Source organism: Poromitra crassiceps (genome assembly GCF_964638095.1).
Source record: "Poromitra crassiceps genome assembly, chromosome: 3".
NCBI classification, from domain to species: domain Eukaryota; kingdom Metazoa; phylum Chordata; class Actinopteri; order Beryciformes; family Melamphaidae; genus Poromitra; species Poromitra crassiceps.
The window spans coordinates 58,800,643-58,823,505 of NC_139625.1; the positions used below are offsets into that span (position 1 = coordinate 58,800,643).

The 22,863-nt window shown below is 44.1% G+C and overlaps 1 pseudogene across 1 annotated transcript; it reads right to left on the minus strand.

Annotated features, from left to right (window-relative positions):
- Window positions 1-7,419: 7,419 nt before the first annotated feature.
- On the minus strand, window positions 7,420-9,153 carry LOC310773194 (BRCA1-associated protein pseudogene; annotated as a pseudogene). Its single transcript has one exon. The product of its transcript is annotated as a BRCA1-associated protein pseudogene (transcript).
- Between the last annotated feature and the right edge of the window lie 13,710 nt (window positions 9,154-22,863).

A 22,863-nucleotide genomic window follows, 5' to 3' on the forward strand; every position in this document is an offset into this window, starting at 1 on the left:
GTGGGGAAGTGTGTCTTTACAGCTCATAATGAAGCAGAGAGCGACAGTACAGACGTAATGTGTCAGTGGGGAAGTGTGTCTTTACAGCTCATAATGAAGCTGAGAGCGACAGTACAGACGTAATGTGTCAGTGGAGAAGTGTGTCTTTACAGCTCATAATGAAGCTGAGAGCGACAGTACAGACGTAATGTGTCAGTGGGGAAGTGTGTCTTTACAGCTCATAATGAAGCAGAGAGCGACAGTACAGACGTAAGTGCCCGTTCACACCATACGCCGAAGCAAAGCTCAACCGACGCTGAACCCACAAGTTTCATTTAGGCCTCATTTAGCAGCTCAAAATGAAGCAGAGAGCAATGGTACAGACGTCATGTGTCAGTGGAGAAGTGTGTCATTACAGCTCATAATGAAGCTGAGAGCGACAGTACAGACGTCATGTGTCAGTGGAGAAGTGTGTCAGGCATATTTGGGAGTTGACACTTGTCTGCAGTCGTGTGAAAGTCACAGCATTTTAATGATATTCCCATGGAAAGCAGAATGGGGCGTCGGCCTTGGACTTAGGAGAAAGAAAAAGAAAAAATGAAAAAGGACAAAAATAAGGGCGTCTGGGTAGTGGAGTGGTAGAATCCCCCTCTACCAACACGAGGGTGACAGGTTTGCGCTCCGTGTTACCTCCGGCTTGGTCGGGCGTCCATACAGGCACAATTGGCTGTGTCTGAGGGTGCAGCCGGAAAAGAAAAAAGAAACCAACAAACACACGCGCACACCGGGGCACACGCACGCACGCACGCACGCACGCACGCACACACACACACACACACACACACACACACACACACACACACAGACACACACACACACACACACACACACAGGCTACTACTGCTCTTTAAATTTTGTTTCCTCTGTAACATTAACTGGTTCTCAAGTGGTTCAGTAGTATAGGAGCGTTCACTGATGTGCCCGATGATGTCACTGATGTTGTTGTTGACATTGTGACATCCAGGGTTGTGGGAGGGTTACTTTAAAAATGTAATCCAATACAATTACTATACCTGTATAAAATTACGTAATCCAAGTACCACACTATTAAAGTAATGTAACTAATTACTTTCCGTTTGTTTTGGATTACTTTTGAACAAATTTCCTGCATTTGACTAGTGGAGTCTAGGGTCATGCACCTCAGGAGGGAAGTGTAATAGAGTGGTTTTGATGCCGCCTTGTGGTGATAAATATAAATGCAGTTGTGATTCTGTAAACCGGATGTGTTCCTGCTAGCCTAACACATGAAACTGTATTGGGAGTCCTGCTCTGTGTGTTGAACAGTAAAGTCGTGTTCTGAGAACCTCCTGTGTGATTATTGAAGACTAACGATATATCACAAATGGCGACGAGGATTTAAAAAAGAATTCCACAGCGTGACAAAGGCCGCCGGCAAGAAAAGACAGTTCACTGGTCGTAAGAAGACAAAACACCGCGTTTTGTGAAGGAACCAGGGACGTGTCAAGCTAACAGTTAGCATCGGATGAGCTAACATGGCGTGGCAAGTGGGTCGCGTGGATGAATATATGGAGTCAAAGGAGGATTTTGATTCGCATTTGGAGCGTCTTGAGCATGTTGGATGTTGGCGAATGAAGTTGACGATGATAAGAAAGTATGTGTTTTTCTTTCTGTGATTGGGACGGACACTTACAAGCTGCTGAAGAACTTGGTGTCTCCGCATATGCCAAGTACGCTGCAGTATGATGTGCTGACGAGAGCGTTGAGTGCACATTACAAGCCCGCACCGATAGCTGAACGCTTCCGTTTTCAGAAACGTAACCAGAAAGAAGGAGAGACTGTTTCTGATTATGTGGTGGCTTTGAGGCAGCTGTCAGCTACGTGCACCTTTGGACAGTACTTGGATGAAGCCCTGAGGGATTGCTTTGTGAGTGGGCTGCGTTCGGATGCTGTGCAGCGCAGGCTACTGTCGGAGAAGGATCTGACTTTTCCGAGGGCATGTGAGATCGCCGTGTCAATGGAGCTTGCGTCCAGAAATACAATGGAGTTTTCAGGACACAGTGGATCTCAACAGGTAAATGCCCTGTCAAGTTCTCAAGCTTTTTCTGACAAGGGGAGGAAAGGGCAATTCAGACGGGAAAATAATAACAAAGCGAGAAGCCCGACAGGTTTTAAAAGAGACACTGGGGGGCAGCAACCATGTTATAGATGTAACGGAAGACACGGGACTGTCGTTTTAAAAATGAAAAGTGTCACGTTTGCTCCAAAATTGGGCACATTGCTCGTGCTTGCAGAAAAGGTAAAGTCACATCTCAAACACAGTATGTGGAGAAAGAGGGAAATGAGCCCAGAATAGATGAGGAGGAGGATGACGCTGAGCTTTTTGGAATATATACAGTGTACTCTACCTCGAACTGTGATAAAGGATATACAGTTGATGTGACACTGGGAGACAAAAGCACAACAATGCTACTGGATATAGGGTCAGCAGTGTCAGTGGTATCTGATGACTATTACCAGTCAAACCTCACCCATTTCCCTTTGAAATCAGCTTCCAAGCTAAAGCTGAAATCATATTCAGGCCAAAGGATTCCCGTTAGAGGGTACGTAATGATTCCAGTGCAGTATGAGGCACAGCAAATCACCTTGCCATTGGTCATTGTTGAGGGAGACAGACCTGCTCTGGTTGGCCGAAACTGGCTGAAGAAGCTACAGTTAAACTGGAAACAGATTTTCACAGTACACAGAGTGCTAACAGGCACAGTGGGACCCAGGAGTCAAACAGGTGCTACAGCACCACCAGGCAGTGTTCTCGGAGGAACAAGGCTGCATAAAGGGATATACAGCCAAAATCATCACAAAAAAAGATACCACACCAATCTTCTGCAAAGCTCGACCCGTTCCTTATGCACTCAAGGAAGCTGTGGAGAAGGAGCTGGATAGGCTGGAGAAGGCAAAAGTGATCTCAAAGATTGAGAAAAGCGAATGGGCATCTCCTATAGTGACTGTGCCAAAAGCCGACAAAACACTCAGGATATGCGGTGACTACAAAGTCAGTGTAAATCAGTGTGTCGAAGAGGAGACATACCCATTGCCAAATGCTGAAGATCTGTTTGCTACCTTAGCAGGAGGAACATCGTTCAGCAAACTTGACCTCTCTCATGCCTACCAGCAGCTGCAGCTGGATGAAAAGTCAAAGAAGTATTTGACTATAAACACTCACAAGGGACTGTACCAGTATCACAGACTCAGCTATGGGGTTTCGAGTGCTCCTGCAATTTTCCAGTCTGTTATGGATCAGATTCTTCAAGGGCTGGACCGTGTGACATGTTTCCTGGATGATATCCTCATCACTGCATCCTCTGAGGAGGAGCACTTCAAAAAGCTGGAGGAGGTGCTCACATGCGTTGAGAAACATGGCGTCAGAGTGAAGCTATCAAAATGCAAGTTTCTCCAGGACAGTGTAGCCGTTTTCCCACATGCGTACCGGAAAATTACCTGTAAGTCAATATCGGACATTTCCCTGAATTTCCCTTCACACCTTCACGCTCGCATGTGGGAATCTAGCAGCGAATTTGCCTGTATGTTGGGGGGCGGGGGGAGGGGGGAGCTTGTATGTATGTAGAGAAAGCAAATGCAGGAAGCGAAATGTGGAAGTAGTTTGCTTTGATGTGCGCGAATGATTAGATGATGCACTTTGAAGAAGTTGGGATCCGTGTCTGAGAGAAATAGTTGCTGGTTCGATGAACATACTGCTCTTATTATCACAAGATCATTTCGCCAGTTTGCTTTAATGTGCGCGAATGATTAGATTATGCCCGCTGGAACAGTAAGCAACGTGTGTAGGCTACACCTCGCCCATGATTGAAGGACCGCTGTCGCGGAAAATGACTGGACCCGTTTCCCACTTGTGTGCCCTTAAGAGCATACCGCTCTTCTGACTGGCTCGAAACTGGTGACATGTCCGCGACGACGGGGTCGCGCTTATACCGGCACAACGACTTTCCCACATGCAGGCATTAGACCACGTTCCGGTCATTTCGCAGTACAAAGCGCATGTGGGAAAACGGCTTACGCAGTATTTGGGACACCGCATCGACAAGGAGGGCCTCCACCCTACCGATGAAAAAGTGGAAGCCATAACAAAAGGGGAGCGTACCTATGTTCCCCGGGTCCTATATTCCCCGGGTCCTATGTTCCCCGTTTTTGTGGGACCGGGGAACATAGAACCCTTTCTATGAAAAAGGGTCCTATGTTCCCCGCTTTTCCCAAATAGGGTCCTATGTTCCCCACTTCTCCCGAAATGCCAAAAACAGCCTACCTAGCTGAGCGAGGCGGCGTGCAGTGTGTCGGTGGAGCTAACCTCTCCCAGCCCCCACGCCAAACCTAACCTCCCCCCATGCCTAAACCTAACCTCCCCCAGTCCCTAACCCAAAACCTAACCTCTCCCACCCCCCACGCCTAAACATAACCTCCCCCAGACCCTAACCCAAAACCTAACCTCTCCCAGGGAACATAGCGGGGAACATAGGACCCTATTTGGGAAAAGCGGGGAACATAGGACCCTTTTTCATAGAAAGGGTTCTATGTTCCCCGGTCCCACAAAAACGGGGAACATAGGACCCGGGGAACATAGGACCCGGGGAACATAGGGATGACCCCAACAAAAGCCCCTGAGCCAACAAACGTCACGGAACTGAAGTCGTTTTTAGGCCTTCTAAGTTATTACAGTCGTTTCCTGGAAAACCCATCCACACTTCTCCAACCTCTGCACAACCTGCTGAGAAATGACACAACATGGGTTTGGACAATTGAATGTCAAAAGGCATTTGAAGATGCAAAGCAGCTACTGCAACAGAATAAGGTGTTGACACACTATGACACACGCCTGCCATTGAAGATTGCGTGCGACGCATCACCCTATGGGGTGGGTGCGGTCATTTCTCATGTCATGGAGAATGGAGAGGAACATCCTGTGGCTTTTGCATCTAGGACACTAACAGATGCTGAGAGGAAGTATGCCCAAATTGAAAAAGAGGCACTTGCCATCATCTTTGGAGTCAAGAAATTCCACAAGTATCTGTATGGGAGAAGGTTCACACTCCTCACGGATCACAAGCCACTGCTAGCCATACTGGGACCAAAATCAGCAATTCCAAATCTAGCAGCACAAAGAATGCAACGCTGGGCCCTCATTCTCATGGCTTACACTTATGAGATTGAATACAAGAAGGGTGCTGATCATGCAAACGCTGATGCTTTGTCACGCCTTCCCAGAGTCTCGGCGGACAACACAGCAGAAGAGGGGAGTATTTTTTACTTCTCACATGTGGAGGATCTACCAGTGTGTGCAAAAGACATTGAGAAAGCTACTTTGAAAGATCCATTACTCAGCAAGGTTTGGAGCTACACAATGAATGGATGGCCTGGCTATGTGCAGAACGAAGCGCTGAAGCCATACTTTATATGCAGACATGAGTTGTCAGCAGAACAAGGCTGCCTTCTCTGGGGACAGCGAGTCATCATACCCCCAGCTTATCGACAGAGATTGCTGGAAGATCTTCATCATGAGCATCCAGGTATCTGTCGTATGAAGGCGCTCGCCCGCAGCTACCTCTGGTGGCCAGGCTGTGATGGTGCAATACAAGAGCTGGTCCAAGGTTGCCCTCTCTGCCAAGCTGTACAGAAAATGCCAGGTGTGGCACCGCTACACCCTTGGAAATGGCCTGAAAGAGTGTGGCAAAGAATACATATTGATTTTGCTGAAAAGGATAAGCAATACTTTCTAGTGCTGATCGATAGCCATTCAAAATGGTTAGAAGTGTTCCCCATGTCCTCTATCACCTCTCACACATTGAAGTGCTGCGGGGCCTGTTTGGATCGTATGGATTACCAGAGGAGCTGGTATCAGATAATGGTCCTCAGCTGGTGTCTGAGGGCCTGTGTCCACCTAGCTTCTTTTTCCGACGTTAAAAGCTGGGAGTGCGCTGGGGAACGCTGATCCCAGCGCACAATATACAAGGAAGCAGTCTGCAAGTAACGTTAGTTCAGCTTGATAGCTGACAGCTAGCAAGCTAACAACACAGGTAGGCTACGCTATTAAAAGCAGTAAGCACAACACTCACCAGAAATATTAAGTGTCTAGCCGATCTGCTCCCACAATTGAGCCGTTCTGTCTCTGTTGCGATAGTTTTTCATATGATTAGTTACCAGAAAAGGAGCAGCCGACACCAGCGTCTTTCTGAAAAGTTAAAATATTTTCAGCTGGAAGCGCTGGGAGCGCTGGGAGCCGGGCGCACAAAAACGGCGAAAATATACGCTGGACGCAGCGCACTTTCTCTAGACGTCCGTGTGCGCTCGCATACGCTCTCCCCCCATTGGAAACAATTGAAAATAGACGCTGGAGCTGATGAAAAGACGCTAGGTGGACACAGGCCCTAAGGAGTTCACTCAGTTCCTGGAGAGGAATGGTATCAAACACACTGCTGTACCTGCATACCACCCTGCGTCAAATGGGGCAGCAGAGAGATCAGTGCAAATCCTAAAACGAGCTCTGATGAAAAATGTGCTGGAAGCGGATGGTAAGACTCCTTTACCACTCACTCACCGTCTGGCAAATTTCCTTCTGATGTATCGCAGTACACCCCACACTGTGACTGGTCTTGTATCGAATTAGTCTCATCCCCTTTCAACAAATGGACCAATCTGGGAACCCAGTCTATTTTTATTTGAAGAATAGACTGGCACAGCCCTACCGTTTTCCCCAGCTTCCTGTACAGCGCGCCTCTCCTCACTTCCTATTCCGTGTCCGTCCTCCACTGTTTACAGTCTAAATAGTAACTTGCGCCACGACGAGAGTTGACGTCTTCTATGCAGTGTGATTATGCGTTAATGTTATTAGTGAATAGCCGAAATGGACGTGGAAAAGGAAAGCGGAAGTGACGGAAAAGCCACCGTCACTTCCTTTTCCGCGTCTGTTTCGGCTATTCGCTAATAACGTTAACAAATAAACACACTGCATAGAAGACGTCAACTCATCTTAAAACAGTGGAAAATTAGTGAAAAGTCACGGCGCAAGTTGCTATTTAGACTGTAAAGAGTGGAGCACGGACGCGGAAAAGGAAGTGACGGTGGCAGGAGAGGCGCGCTGTACAGGAAGCTGGGAAAAACGGTAGGGCTGTCCCAGAGTCTATATTTAAAAGAAAAAAGACTCTGGGTTCCCAGATTGCAAATGGACAGACCTCTGCCTTACACGCACGCGCACGTGCGCACGCACGTGCGCACACACGTGCGCGCGCACACACGCGCGCACACACACACACACACACACACACACACACACACACACACACACACACACACACACATCCATGTTGAGGGGTATTAATGTCATTTCTGTTCTGTAATGTTTTTATTCCCTGCCTAGTTCCTCCTCCTGAGCCGGCCTCTCCTGCCTCTGCCAGAGGAGGGAGCCAAAGCGTTAACCGAGGGGCTGTCTGGGATGTTGATTTGTCCTTCTTGAATTTCGTTGAGGGCCTCCGTAGGCAGGTGTTGGATCTGCTGCTGTTTGTCCAGATAAAACATCACGTCTCTCAGCTGCTCCTGCAGCTCTGCTATTGTCCTGTCCTTACGCTCTCCTTTCTCTCTTGCATTGCGTTCCTCCTCTGCCAGCTGGCCTTTGAGCTCAAGCTGATTGGCTCTCAGACAGCGGTTCATCTCCTGCTCCTCCTTCAGCTCCTGGCTGAGCTTCACCACGCGGTTGTTCAACAGGGTACACTTTTTATCCATGCCCTGTTTATCCTTGGAGAACTCCCCTAGCTTTCGCTCCAAGTTATCGCAGCGCTCTATGAACTCCTTAAACTTAGCCTTCATGTTGTTGATCTCTTCAGCTGTCTCTTTCTCCAGATGAACCATCTTATTCTCCCAGTAAATCCTCTGAGACTCAAGTTGACGTGTCAGCAAGTAGGAGTATTCTAGCTGTAGTGCATCTATCTTCTCAGCATGCCAGGTGTCTCCCTCACATTCATACTGCACCATCTTCCCATCTGTCTTGCTGGCCACCAGCCGATGCACGTAGTTGTCTCCTGCGTAGTCCCAGACGCGGTGGTTGGTGTCGAGCTGCATGGCGTAAGTGTGCTGCGTTTCCTCAAAATGCTGGTAGGCGTGGCGACTGACATAGCGACCACAACCGACGTGCCCGCAGATCAAACAAATCCAGAGGTTGTCCTGCACTCCGCACTCAAAGCACTTGTTCTCTTCGATGGGTTCTGGTGTCTGACAGTACCTACATACCGGGCACGAGGCATCTTCCCAACGCTCGAGACACTGGCTGTGAAATGTATGGTTGCACAGTGTGGTGAGAACGCCGTCAACGGATTCGTCCATTCTCTCCAGGCACACGGTGCACTTAGGCAGCTCGGTCAACTCCATCACAGGCAGACTGGCTCCCTGCCCAGACTTTATGACCTCTGCACGCTCCACATAGACAAGCTGGCACACTGCTTCCTCTATGGAGTTGAACTGGCGGCCATTACACGCTGTGTAGAAACTGTCTGCGTCTGCCTGTGTACTGAATTTAATCAGAACCATGTATTGGTTAGGGGTGGAGTCCCGTAGGATCTTCATATGCTCCATGACATCATTAAAGGGTGCCACAAGCTTCATGAGGTCATGGCTGGTCATGGTAGCAGGGACAGTGAGGATGCACAGCATGGCGCTACGTCTCACATCTTCAGTCAGTGATGTCATTTTGTTGGTCTTATAGAGGTGCATGATACCATGGACTATCTCCACGGAGGGGTTCCCACTGAAGAAAGAGATCTGGTCTGGCAGCTGATTGTCCGATTCGCTCTCCGATTCAGCCTGAGACTCACTGTCCTCCTCTGTGCCACCAGTGTCTTCACCCCCTCCTTTATCTGCAGTGGGTTCAAAGTTCTCAATGACCATGTCTCCCATGGCTCTGTTACCAATGTGCTGGCGCAGCACACCTGTACGCTCGAGCTCTGTCTTTCCACCCAGAGAGAGATTGGCCAAGCCCAGAGCCTTCTCTTGCAGTTCCTCCTCTGACATGTCTTCAACAGATGAGTACTGGAAACCTTGTGGAGAAGGTGACTGGTCGGCTAACTCCAAACGGATAACGACTAGAGGCACACTCATGTTGTTGCCACAGGTTCATCAGACCTTATGATATGATATGATATGAGCAAGAGTCATCCAATTTATAACCTCAGCAGGGAAGGATTTATGACATCACTGATTATATCACAATGTCTATGACATCATCAGTGGGTATGACATCATCAGTGATTTATGTCATCACTGATGATGCCACAATGTCTATATGCATAAGTGAGATAATCAACTGACTGGACATTGTCATTGTGATATCATCAGTGATTTATGACATTACTGATCACAATTCTTTTATCAATTTTTAGGGGTTCAAGCCCTGAAGGGGCTGAAACCCTATTGTTTTTGTGCCGGTTTATTATTCCCGTTCTTGTTCATCTGCCTCAACGCAAATTCCCGTGAGTTGGTAAATGGCAGAGACCTGAAATTTGGCCCAATGACAGATATTGTTGGCTGGTAGCTGCTCAAGAAAGATTTTTCGAATCGGCCTGAAGGTGGCGCTATAATCGACGGTTTTACGTTAAAGGCCATAACTTCCACGCCGTTTGTCCGATTTTCAAACTTTTTTTTTTTCAGATGTTCAGGTGAACCTGCTCTACAAGTTTGCCATAAGGACCCTCAATGTCCATCTGGAAAATTTTTGAGATATTTGGAAAAGTTTGGAAAACACATTTTTGACATCTCCTCCTAGACCGTTGGACCGATTTGCACCAAAATCGCCAGGAAGCATCTATGGAGCAAGCTCTACAATCGCGATTTTTGGATTTTTGAAATCTACTTTAGTTTCGGAGATATTGATCGTTAAAGTTGTGAGAGGGCGTGGCCTATCAGCTAAATTGTCATAACTTCATTACCGATGAAGGAATCTTGACGAAACTTGCAGGAGGTCTTCGGAGACCATCCCAGACCATGCGTGTCAAATTTTGTGCAATTCGACCAAAAGGGGGCGCTATAGCAGCATTCAGTACCTGTACCTTCTAAATTGTTTGATTTTGAAGGGCGGCAGGAAGTGCTGTTTCATTGGAATTATGGCCAGCCTGACGTCTTGTATTGACACTTGACACTTCTGAGCTGATTTCAGAAAAGAAAGTGTCATTTGGCCTGTAGGGGGCGCTATTGTTTGCCTATGGGGGGCGCTACAGCAATGTATCTCCGCAACCGTAACTCGTAGAGTCTCACGGATGGCGGCGTTGGACTCGGGGTGGAAAAGTAACTGAACGAGGCCCGGAATATCACCATCGCACCTTCCGTTTCCCAGATAAAAGCAATAATTATTGTGCTTGCTGACAAGCAAGGCACAATCTTAAAGTCCGACATACTTATTATTGTGCTTGCTGACAAGCAAGGCACAATCTTAAAGTCCGACATACTTATTATTAGGGGTTCAAGCCCCAAAGGGGCTGAAACCCTATTGTTTTTGTGCCGGTTTATTAGGGGTTCAAGCCCCGAAGGGGCTGAAACCCTATTGTTTTTGTGCCGGTTTATTATTATTCTCGTTCATCTGCCCCGACGCAAATTCCCGTGAGTTGGTAAATGGCAGAGACCTGAAATTTGCCCCAATGACAGATATTGTTGGCTGGTAGCTGCTCAAGAAAGATTTTTCGAATCGGCCTGAAGGTGGCGCTATAATCAACGGTTTTACGTTAAAGGCCATAACTTCCACGCCGTTTGTCCGATTTTCAAACTTTCTTTTTCCACATCATCAGGTGAACCTGCTCTACAAGTTTGCCATAAGGACCCTCAATGTCCGTCTGGATTTTTTTTTTGATATTTGGAAAAGTTTGGAAAACACATTTTTGACATCTCCTCCTAGACCGTTTGACCGATTTCCACCAAAATCACGAGGAAGCATCTAGGGAGCAAGTGATTTTTGGATTTTTGAAATCTACTTTCGTTTCGGAGATATTGATCATTAAAGTTGTGAGAGGGCGTGGCCTCTCAGCTAAATTGTCATAACTTCATGACCGATTAAGGAATCTTCACGAAACTTGCAGGAGGTCTTCGGAGACCATCCCAGACCATGTGTGTCAAATTCTGTGCAATTCGACCAAACGGGGGCGCCATAAATGCCAGAAATGGGCGTGGCCTAACACACAAAAGGCCGTAACTCCGCACCTGTTTGTCCAATGATCACGAAACCTGGCAGATATATCAAGGAGGATGTCCTAGACAAAATCAGGAGTTTTGTCACCATTTGTGAAAGTGGGCGGGGTCTATGGTGTAAGCATGTAATAGCGGTAAATCAAGCCCATTTGCATAATTGGCTGCAAACTTCTCAGCCTCATCTGGAATGCCATTTCTGACATGCTATTTCACGATTTGACCAAAAGGGGGCGCCGCAGATGTAAAAAGTGGCCATGGCCTAGCACGAAAAAGGCTGTACTCACACCCGTTTGTAACTCCCAGGCTCTTTCTCCAATTTTCAAGCAACTTTTTTCCACATGTTCACCTGAACGTGCTCTACAAATTTGTCTCAAGGACTATTAGGTGTTCAATTTGCGCAAGGCTTGAACCCCTGCATTGCCGCTTGCGGCTATATTTTTAATTGATTTAATAAAATTACATAACAAAGGAAGAAACCACAAACATCTACAAAAAAATACAAAATACATACACATACACAAACAGATTCACTCAGAACATAACCCCCCTCAGGATATCACTGATCACAATTCTATACTAGAATTGAGCGTCTGATCTCATGTGTGTGATTTCACTGTTAAAGCCCCAATCAGTAACTTGTTCTCCTTAATATATCAGCTTTTTAGTCATTGAAGATGGTAGAGTGACTTGTAACAGGGAGAATGTCACCTCAATTGGTCACACACCGCCCTCCAAAGGCCTCTCCTGGGACTAAGCACTTTGGTGCCTGCGTCCCGGAGGCAAGATGCGTGCATGCGCTGTACAGCGGGAGCATTGTGTTCAAGAAAACAAGGAAGTAACTCGGTGTGGATTTGCTACGAAAATGACGTTTCACGTAACTGGATTATTATTTCATGAGTACCCGATGTCACAACATATGATGTACATACAGTAGAGCTTTGGCGCAGTGTTTTGTTGACTTTGAATGGCGATATCAATATCGATACTATTGCACCCAGAGGGCGCTGTTTCTCCAATAGCAAAACTTGGAAAAGTTGCTGAATGGGGCTTTAACTTCACATGTGCCTTTTGTGATCTCACTGTGTTCACTCATGACTTCTGTGTTCACGTGTGACTTCATCAGTGACATCATCAGTGATGTCATAAAATCACTGATGACATCATCACTGTCAAAATGTCTGTGACATCATCAGCAATTTTTATTTTATAAAAAATTGAGAAATAAATTAAGGGAAGCAAAAGAAGTATATAGACAGCAGTTAGAAGATGCGTTTAAAGCAAACAATCACAAAAAGGCGTGGGATACTATGAAATTAATGACAGGAATCTCATCCCCCACTAAACCTATTGTAACGGATAATGAACTTGATTTCGCCAATGACCTGAATGTTTTCTTTGCTAGATTCGAATCCCCAGATAATTCAAACAGGTGCACTGAAACACTGAGGGCTGTAACACCTGCTCCCTTTGACAGAATTATAATCACTGAGGAGGACGTCAGAAAGGTGTTTCAGTGCACTAACACTAGGAAGGCCACCGGGCCAGATGAATGTAGTGCCTATATCCTGAAGAACTTTGCTACTGAGTTAGCGCCAGTGTGGCAGCCGATATTCCAAGCCTCTGTAGATAATCACACTGTCCCTCTGTCATGGAAAACCTCACACATAAAACCACTATCCAAAACTCAACGACCAAAAGAACATAAGGACTATAGACCCATTGCACTCACTTCAGGGATTATGAAGTCACTTGAAAGAATACTGCTACAGTTTTTAGTAAGTACAACCAAGGATAAAATCGACCCATGCCAATTTGCATATAAGAAAGGATGTGGTACAGAGGATGCGGTTGTCATGCTGGCACATGTCATCACTAAACACTTAGATAAATCCAACAATAATTATGCAAGAACACTTTTTTTGGATTACTCATCAGCTTTCAATACAATACAGCCAGACATTTTGATATCAAAGATGGTAGCCTAGCTGGAACTGAATCCATACTTAATCCACTGGTATGCCTCCTTTCTTACCAACAGGACACAAATGGTGAAAGTGAACCGAACCCTCTCATCAGCAATAACTACTAATGTTGGTGCTCCCCAGGGCAGCGTAAGCTCAGCTTTTCTTTTCACTTTCTACACCGACGACTGTCGCACTGTGGAATGTTTATCTGAGTGTCGTACCAACTCACCAGATCAATATATTCTAAAATACTCTGATGATACAGTTTTGATCTCTCTGCTTGATAGCTCTAGCGACCCTGGACTGCACCAACATAGAGTAAATAAGGTGGTGGAGTGGAGCGATAACAACGCTCTCTTAATGCAAAAAAGACAGCAGAGATTGTTTTTGGGTCTCCACCTGACACACACAGCACCTCTGTTACTATCCATAACGAACAGATCAAGCAGGTACTGTATGCTCCTTCACATACCTAGGAGTAACAATAGACCACCTGCTGTCATGGAAAGACCACGTAGACTCTCTGTGTAAGAAAACGAAGCAAAGACTATACTTTCTTCGCCGATTAAGATCTTTTGGTGCTAGTAAACAGATTCTTCTATTATTTTTTACCTCAGTGATTATGAGTGTTTTACAGTACTGCAGTACCACCTGGTATGGATGCCTGTCTGTTACCTTAAAATCACAACTACTTAGACAGATGAATATTTGTTCAAAAATTGTAGGTAAACCACTGCATAGTCTATATGAGTCTACATATGTCAACAGTGTATTGAGGTTAGCTAGAAATATTGCCTCAAACACTAATCATGTGTTACATGAAGAATATGAACTCATGCCCTCTGGCAGGAGATACCTAATTCCAACTTTCAAGAAGGTCAGACTAAGAAAGTCCTTTATACATCAGTCGATCCTGAGGCTTAATCAAGAACATGGCCGAGGGTCAGTGGAGCAGTGACCAGTGCTATCTGTGTGCTTGTGTGCTGTATGTGTGTATGTATCTTTGTATTTTTGGTTTTGTTCTCTTTGTCATGTGTTTGTGCATGGGACTGCCGCTGTCTTGCAAGACAAATTTCAGTGTGAACTGACAATAAAGTATATCGTATCGTATCGTATCGTATCGTATCGTATCGTATCGTATCGTACTTAAGTATGGTTTTCTAACCACTTCATGAAAGAAATGAATCTGATAGATATTTGGAGGGAAAATAATCCTAATAACAAAACTTTTTTGTGTTACTCGGGTACACATCAGTCTTACTCACGTATTGATTTCTTCCTGATATCAGTAGGTTTAAAACATAGAATCAAAGACTGCTTATATGACGCCATACTAATATCGGATCATGCACCAAATTCATTAGTGTATCAAGACCCCAATTTAGTGAGAGATGTCCCTAGGTGGCGCTTTAAGCAAAAATGGTTGGTGGATCCTGGCTTCGTCACATTTTTGGAGGAACAAATACAATTTTATTTTGAAACAAATACAACAGAAACCTCGGCAAGTTATAGATGGGAGGCTTTTAAAGCTTTTATTAGGGGCCAAATAATCAACATAACTAGTTCTAAAGCTAAGCAGACGTATCAGAAGACAAAGGCATTGGAAATAGAAATTAAGACATTGGAAAAAGAATACTTGTAATCAGGTTCCCCTGGAGTTCACCAAAGATTGCTCCTGATACGGTCACAATATAATGAACAATCGGCATCAAAAGCAATGGCCAGTCTTTTAAGACTTAGACAAACATTTTATGAGCAGGGAGAGGCGTCTGGGAAGGTGCTGGCGTGGCGCATCAAACAGTTAGAGAACGAGAGGGCCATCATTTCTTTACAAAATAACCTAGGAGAGACTATTGTAGATCCAATTGGAATAAATGAAGCTTTCAGAAAATATTATGAAGAGCTTTATAGCTCAGAAATAATCTACGACGAATCGGAATTGAACACCTTCTTAGAGGGAACTGATATACATTCAGTACCAGAAGAGTTTAGAGCTGATATAGATAAAGACATAACGTTAGAGGAAATAGCTATAGCAATTGATAGTATACAATCAGGAAAAACACCGGGGCCCAACGGATTACCAATTGAAATTTATAAGAAGTTTAAAATTAGATTACAGACACCCCTTTTAGAAATGTTTATTGAATCCTTTGAAAATGGAATCCTACCACGCTCCTTAAGAGGAGCATTGATCACTTTATTGCCAAAACCGGGTAAACCAAACAACAAATGTGAGAACCTGAGGCCAATTAGTCTTTTAAATGCTGATCTGAAAGTGTTGTGTAAAATTTTAGCTAGAAGGATTGAAGGGATAATACCAAAAATAATTGGAAAAGATCAGAACGGTTTTATTCGTGGCAGGCAAGGCTTTCATAATGCCAGAAGAATTCTGAATATTCTCCACTACCACAAGGGGGAGCCAGACACTGCTTTATTGTCATTGGATGCTGAAAAGGCTTTTGACAGGGTAGAATGGCCATATCTTTTTGAAATTCTGAACCGTTTTGGCCTAGGGGATAAATTTTGCAAATGGATAAGATGACTTTATACGGAGCCATATGCAGACATATTGACCAATGAAACCATCTCAAATACTATCAAGATAAAATGCGGCTGTAGGCAAGGGGATCCGGTGTCTCCATTATTATTTATTTTGGCAATTGAACCACTAGCTGGCAGTACGCATTCATAGGAACATCTCAGGAATAACTATGGGACAACAGGAGCATCGTCTGGCCTTATATGCAGATGATGTCATTATCTTCCTCAAGGATTTTAGAAACTCTATCCCGGCCTTGATGGAATTAATTAAAGCGAAAGATCTCAGGCTATAAGATAAACACAACTAAAACTGCAATTATGCTACTAAACCCGGCGGAAATGAGAAACCCGCCAGAAGAAGCTGCTCAGTTCAAAGTGGTGGAATGTTTCACTTATTTAGGCATTCAAATAGTTCCATCTCTGGGGAAAATTGTAGATGTGAACTACGGACCATTGCTGTCGGATATTTAAAAATCAGTAGATAGGTGGTCTTCGATTCCAATGTCATTAATAGGGAGAATAAATGTCCTCAAGATGAATGTACTTCCCACGCTGTTGTATTTGTTTCAAAATTTACCATTGCCACCTCTGAGCAATTTGTTCTCTCAGCTAAAGAAACTGTTTATCAGATTTTTATGGAATAATAGACGTTCCAGGTTGCGACTGTCGTTACTGTATTTACCCTATGATAGAGGAGGGCTTAAGTGTCCCAACCCACTCTGGTATTACTGGGCAGCTCAGCTAAGAACGTTGATGTTTTATTTTACAGAAACAGAGGCTCCCTTATGGAGGGAGATGGAGGGCCATCGGTTGAGTCTACCTCTACCAAGCTACCTATACTCGGCTAAAGTTAAAAAGCTTAAGAAAAGTGCTGAAAATCCTATAGTTAAAAACATGATTGAGGTGTTGCGGCAAGTCAAACAATTCTTGGGAGAAACAGAGTCTCTTTCACTTTTTAGTCCAATATGGAGGAACGATCTTTTCCCCATAGGGAGGTCTGGGTGGTTTAAAGACTGGGCTGAAAATGGCTTACAAAAAATAGGAGATTTATATAAACCAGATGGTGATCAGATGATGTCATTTGAGGAAATAATAGATAAATACAACATAAATCGCAAACAATTCTTTGGCTATTTACAAGTGAGAGATTTCATCAGAAACCAGCAAAATCAATCTTTAACTATTCCCACTATGTCTGCAATAGAAGAGGTAATGTTGATGAACTGTTTAGGCAGGGGCATCATTTCTAGGATATATAATCATCTGGTAGGACAGTCTGCAGAGTCTTCCATGGAGAGACTGGAGGCATGGAGAGAGGACTTAGAGGATGAAGACATCACTGAAGGGGACTGGGAGGAGGCATGTGATAAAGCACAATCCCAAACGTTTAACTCACGCCTTAAATTGCTGCAGTATAACTGGTTGATGAGAGTCTATGTAATGCCAGAAAAGATCAATAAATACAATGGTGCCATTCCTGATTTATGTTTCAAGTGCCGAAAAGAAAAAGGTACACTTTTCCACTGTTTATGGCAGTGCAGCCAAATCAAAACATTTTGGGATGCAGTGAGAAAGTGTATCCAAGATATTTTGTCCATACAAATACCTTTAGACCCAAAGCTCTTTATTTTAGGATTATATCCACTTAATTTTAACATCAGAAGGAGACAGAAAAGGTTTCTGGATATACTGTAGGTTTACTTTTGGCCAAAAGAGTTATTGCCGTAACTTGGAAACAGGTTGGTAGGCCGGGGATCGGGAGATGGATTTCTGAGTTACACTGCCCTTAGAAAAAATCACATATATCATCAGGGGTAAACAGGAATTGTTTGACAGCATTTGGGGCCCTTTCATTTGTTATCTAGAGAGGACAGATGTGGCCGACATGATGGAAGCGCCTGGGACGGGTTGAAAGATTGACTGTTTCTGTTTTCATCTGCATTTTGTTTTTTGCTTCTTTATTCCATTTGCTCTCTGTATTCCATTCTAAGTACCTGTCCATGAGTCAAGATGTAACTGAAAAAGTGTAAATTAGTCAGCCCCCAGAAGAATCATGGTCTGTATGTCGGTGTGTTTTTGTTTTGTATGTTTGTTTATTTTTTCTGTTGTGCTATCGTGGGGAGGGGAGGGAGGTGGGATGTGTATGGGATGTTTGTATTGTAATTTGTATAAATGTCTAAATGTGATAAATGAAAAACAATAAATACAATGTTGGAAAAAAAGTATGGTTTTCTAGTACTTTATACACCACTGCATGTACATAGAGCTTTCTGGCGCTGTGTTTTGTTGACTTTGAATGGCGATATCAATATCGATACTATACTATACGGCAGGCTGTGGAGGTCTTTGAAGGTAAGGAGTAGTTTGAAGTTGATGCATTTGATGGGGAGCCAGTGGAGAGAATGAAGGGCAGGTGTGATGTGATGGGTTTGTGTGCAGACGGGCACCTGAGTTTTGGACCATCTATGATCAGGAGCTGATGCCAGTGATGAGGGATTTACAGTAGTCTATGGAGGGATCAGGAGCTGATGTCAGTGAGGAAGGATTTACAGTAGTCTATGGAGGGATCAGGAGCTGATGTCAGTGAGGAGGGAGTTACAGTAGTCTATGGAGGGATCAGGAGCTGATTGATGTCAGTGAGGAGGGATTTACAGTAGTCTATGGAGGGATCAGGAGCTGATGTCAGTGAGGAGGGAGTTACAGTAGTCTATGGAGGGATCAGGAGCTGATGTCAGTGAGGAGGGAGTTACATTAGTCTATGGAGGGATCAGGAGCTGATGTCAGTGAGGGAGTTACATTAGTCTATGGAGGGATCAGGAGCTGATGCCAGTGAGGAGGGATTTACAGTAGTCTATGGCAGGATCAGGAGCTGATGCCAGTGAGGAGGGATTTACAGTAGTCTATGGGAGGATCAGGAGCTGATGCCAGTGAGGAGGGAGTTACAGTCATAGATATATATAAAGGCTAGATAGCTTACCCGCGCTGCCGGCCAATGCAGAGCGACGTCGTCGCATGGCGGCCATCTTGCTACAGGGAGCTACTAGGAGTTATGAGCATCTGTTGTTGGGTTAGTATGGCAACATCATATGATCATAACTCCTAGGGAAATGGATGAAACTGCATGAAACTTTGTGCCTGAATCCCTCTCATGGCATAGATGCTTCGGTTTAATTTTGGTGTAATTTGGAGCCCATCAAAAAAATAGTGTTTTTAGTGTGTGTTTTTTTTTTTTTTGTCTATCTCGGGAACGGAATATGCTTGTAATAAACCAAACCGTTTGTAAATCCGTCAAGATTTCAGCGAGTTATGAGTATTTTTGTCTGTGCAGGTCACCAGCTACCATAGAACGTACCAGAAAGGCACTGTAGCAAGATGACGGCCGTTCAACGACGCTGCTGACTCCGCCTTAAGCCATCTAGCCTTTATATATATCTATGGTTACAGTGGTCTATGGAGGGATCAGGAGCTGATTGATGCCAGTGAGGATGGAGTTACAGTAGTCTATGGAGGGAATGAGGGATCAGGTGGAACTCAGTGAGTGATGTCATCAGTGATGATGTTATCAGTCAGTGATGTCATAAAGCACTGATGCTGTCCTTATGCTAATGAGGTTCACCGTGAATACGACGTCATGCATCGTTCTGGCACGGGATGGTTGGACACACACAGACACTGTAGCAGCTAAATGGGGAGAACGGGAGGATTTCCCCCATGCCGACCCATTGACCAGAGACACCGCCTGAATCATGGAAAATATAATGGCGGATGAAATCCCTTGGGTGTGACTTTGGATGTCTATTTCAATAGCCTACTGACCTTGCCTGTGTCCAGACCTTTGAATCTGCCCAATCCACAGTCGAGTTTAGCTAAAAAACAACTTATTGTAATTAAATTTCTATTTATTTCAAAATAATTTATTCTAATCTACTGTATATATTAGCCTTACTGTAAATAAGCTTTTTGTCATCTGATAATGAGTTCATTCATGTACATCCATGATTATGACACACAAAATCCAAAGGTACAACGGTATGATTTACTGTAACTGATTTGTATTGCTTTAATGTTTTTTTCTCCTTAGGAACAGGTAAGCCATGACTAATGTAAATGATAAGCGCAAACAAACCTGAGACCCTTTTGTACATCCATAGTAGCACATTCATACAACAAGTCCCATCTGTACATAGGGGTCACAGAAATCACTTCTTTTTCACTAAAACTAGGTGAATCTTTACTCAAAACCAACAGGTGCAATGCAAGAGTTCCTCCTATGATATACGATTGTTAGATTTAACTTTTATTCAATGTTGCATTGTTCTCCCCAATTCCTTTTTTTGTGACCGTTTTTTTTAAATATTTTTTTTAATGAAGGGGGTAGGTACAAACAAAGCAAATTTCTACAAATGGATACAAGCTTGTCAGTAAAATGGCTCAAATCGAAGGTATAAGGCCAGCACGACTCTGCACTGCACCTCTTTGCCTTCAGTAAAGCTACACCATACATTCCTCCATTTGTTAACACTGACAACTGTGATAGTGTGATAATGCGACAACAAAACAGAAGATTTTTTTAAAACATGTCAGAAAAGAATAAATAATAAGAATAAATAAATCACTGGAAAAAAAAACTGACTTTCAAGAGGGCCGGAGAAGACACCTTTGGCAGTCTGAGATTTAGCTTCAACAGAGCTGAAGCCATAGAGCTAGTGGGATGGAGAGACTTTATTTGCCTTGAACACTGACAATATGACATTTATGTCACTCTCTTTTAGTGCTGTGACACTAAGTGCTTTGTTTATACACTTCCGAATTGGGGGTCGCAGTAATTTCCTGTATAATATATGGACGAGGCATCCCCGCTTCCTACCGCTATACAAAAATGAAGCCAAAATATATAATTTCAGCGAGCTGCCATCTTGCTTGTGTGACATAATTTTGCAACCGGAGTCTGTGTGTAGTAGGGTCGGGCTGAGTCCCCTCAGCCGTGCCGTCGTCTGACGGAGGTTTGCGAGTGGCTGTTACAGCTGTCAATCAGCCCTTTTTATATCGTCAAATAACTATTTAAAAACAAACTTATCAGAAAAATGAGCACTTCTTGAACATACTAGCGTGAGAAGAACTACCTAAAATGACGGAAATCATCTTAGGGGAAAATTGATCTGACGTGTACTTTTTTTGTGTGGCTCATGTCCTGTCCGCTATCATGGAGGGGGCGGGATTTAAGACCTATACTGCAGCAAGCCACAAGGGGACGATCGAGATGTTTTGGCTTCACTTTTGAGGAGCTGTCATTATGTCCATATTTATATCAAGTCTATGGCAGGGCAGGATTTAGGGCTGTTCCCTCTAGAGCAGGATATGGAGACACAAAACAATAAAACCTCGCTGGAACAGCTTTTACCACTCCAGTGCAAGCAGTTACTTCAAAGACTAGAGTTAATCTAAGTTACACATAAAGGTACTATTCAATGCTTTACAACCAGCTTTGTATCATTAGAATGTGGGCAATGTTTAACTTCCCTGCATATTTCTTGCACTGAGATCTCCCTGTTCATCTGCCGGCAGAAACTCCACCCCGCTAGCAGTTGGCTGCTTAAAGCTCTCCATCCGATTCTCCGTGTACAATCTGTAGTATTTCACAGCCATGCGAGCCAGCGCAGCTTCAAGATCTGATCTACTTCCTAGAACCAGTGACATCACTGGCTCTAGGGAAGTAGCTGTACGTCCTAGAACCAGTGACATCACTGGCTCTAGGGAAGTAGCTCTACATCCTAGAACCAGTGACATCACTGGCTCTAGGGAAGTAGCTGTACGTCCTAGAACCAGTGACATCACTGGCTCTAGGGAAGTAGCTCTACGTCGTAGAACCAGTGACATCACTGGCGCTAGGGAAGTAGCTCTACGTCCTAGAACCAGTGATATCACTGGCTCTAGGAATAAGAGCAGATAGTGAGGCGTTATTATGGATACCATGGGAATTCTAGGCAAGACCCGCCCTACTCTGGCTCTGAGTGGGTTGGGTTTAGGCATGAGGAGTGATGATTGGTTGGGGTTAGGGTAAAAATATCAGGGGGCAATTAGAGGCAGAGTAGAGCGTTCAGAGGCAGAGTAGGACGGGTCTTGCCTAGAATTCTTGTGTGATCCATTATGCGATCCACATGCTGCAGAGAGAACATACAAATTTCACACTATATCCTGATTTCGGATAGATAAGAGCTATGGTTGAAAAGCGGTGAATAGTTCCTTTAACAGTTGCAAGAGCTGAGAGAGGTGAGCAGTTTAATAAACGATAAAAACCAACCGTGAAACCAAACAATGGCTGATAACTGAGTCGTTGTCGCTCAATATGACTTAATATCAATATTCTTTTGAACATAAAAAAGCAACATGCAGCCAGTCAGCATAGATGTTACGTGTTTGAATCTTTGGCAAATCATAATCCTAACTGTTATGGGTGCATACAGCTCTTTTCATATTGCATTTGAGGTCAGCTTACAAACAAACGCCTTTTCGTGCTCCCCTTCTGCATACCGTGTTCCGTTAACCGTTCAGAGCATATACCGACCACCACGTGTTCGCTCGCCTCGCAGAAACTCACTAATGCTTCTGTCCATGCAATTTCTCCCTGTACTCTTGGCTCCTATCTCATTCATGCCCTAACCTCTTTCTCAGAGAACGCAAAATGATAAACATGACGAGCCAAAACAAACATATACATGTACAAAGTAATGTACACCATATATTCAAACACATTTCAAAGTCGTTAGACTTTGAAATCATTAGCCAAAATAAGTATATATTTTTTTCTCAACCCATTAGGTAATCTTCTTTATCTAGACTGTACAATATATGTATATATGAGTAATCATGAGGGACCAAAGCAACAAAAATAAATACTTTTTCGCTATGTCACCTTTCAAAGTAGTATATCTATGTACATTTATATCAATATCAATCCTTAGCTTATTGTGAATGGTTGAGCATGTGTTCAACAAGCAGGCATTTGCGCACAGTGTGGAAACTCTTTTTTTCCCTCCTTTTGCCCTAAAGGTATCTAAATGTAAATTGACGACATGGTAAATTCACTGTTGAACCAAAAACAAAGACTAGACTGTCCTTGATACAG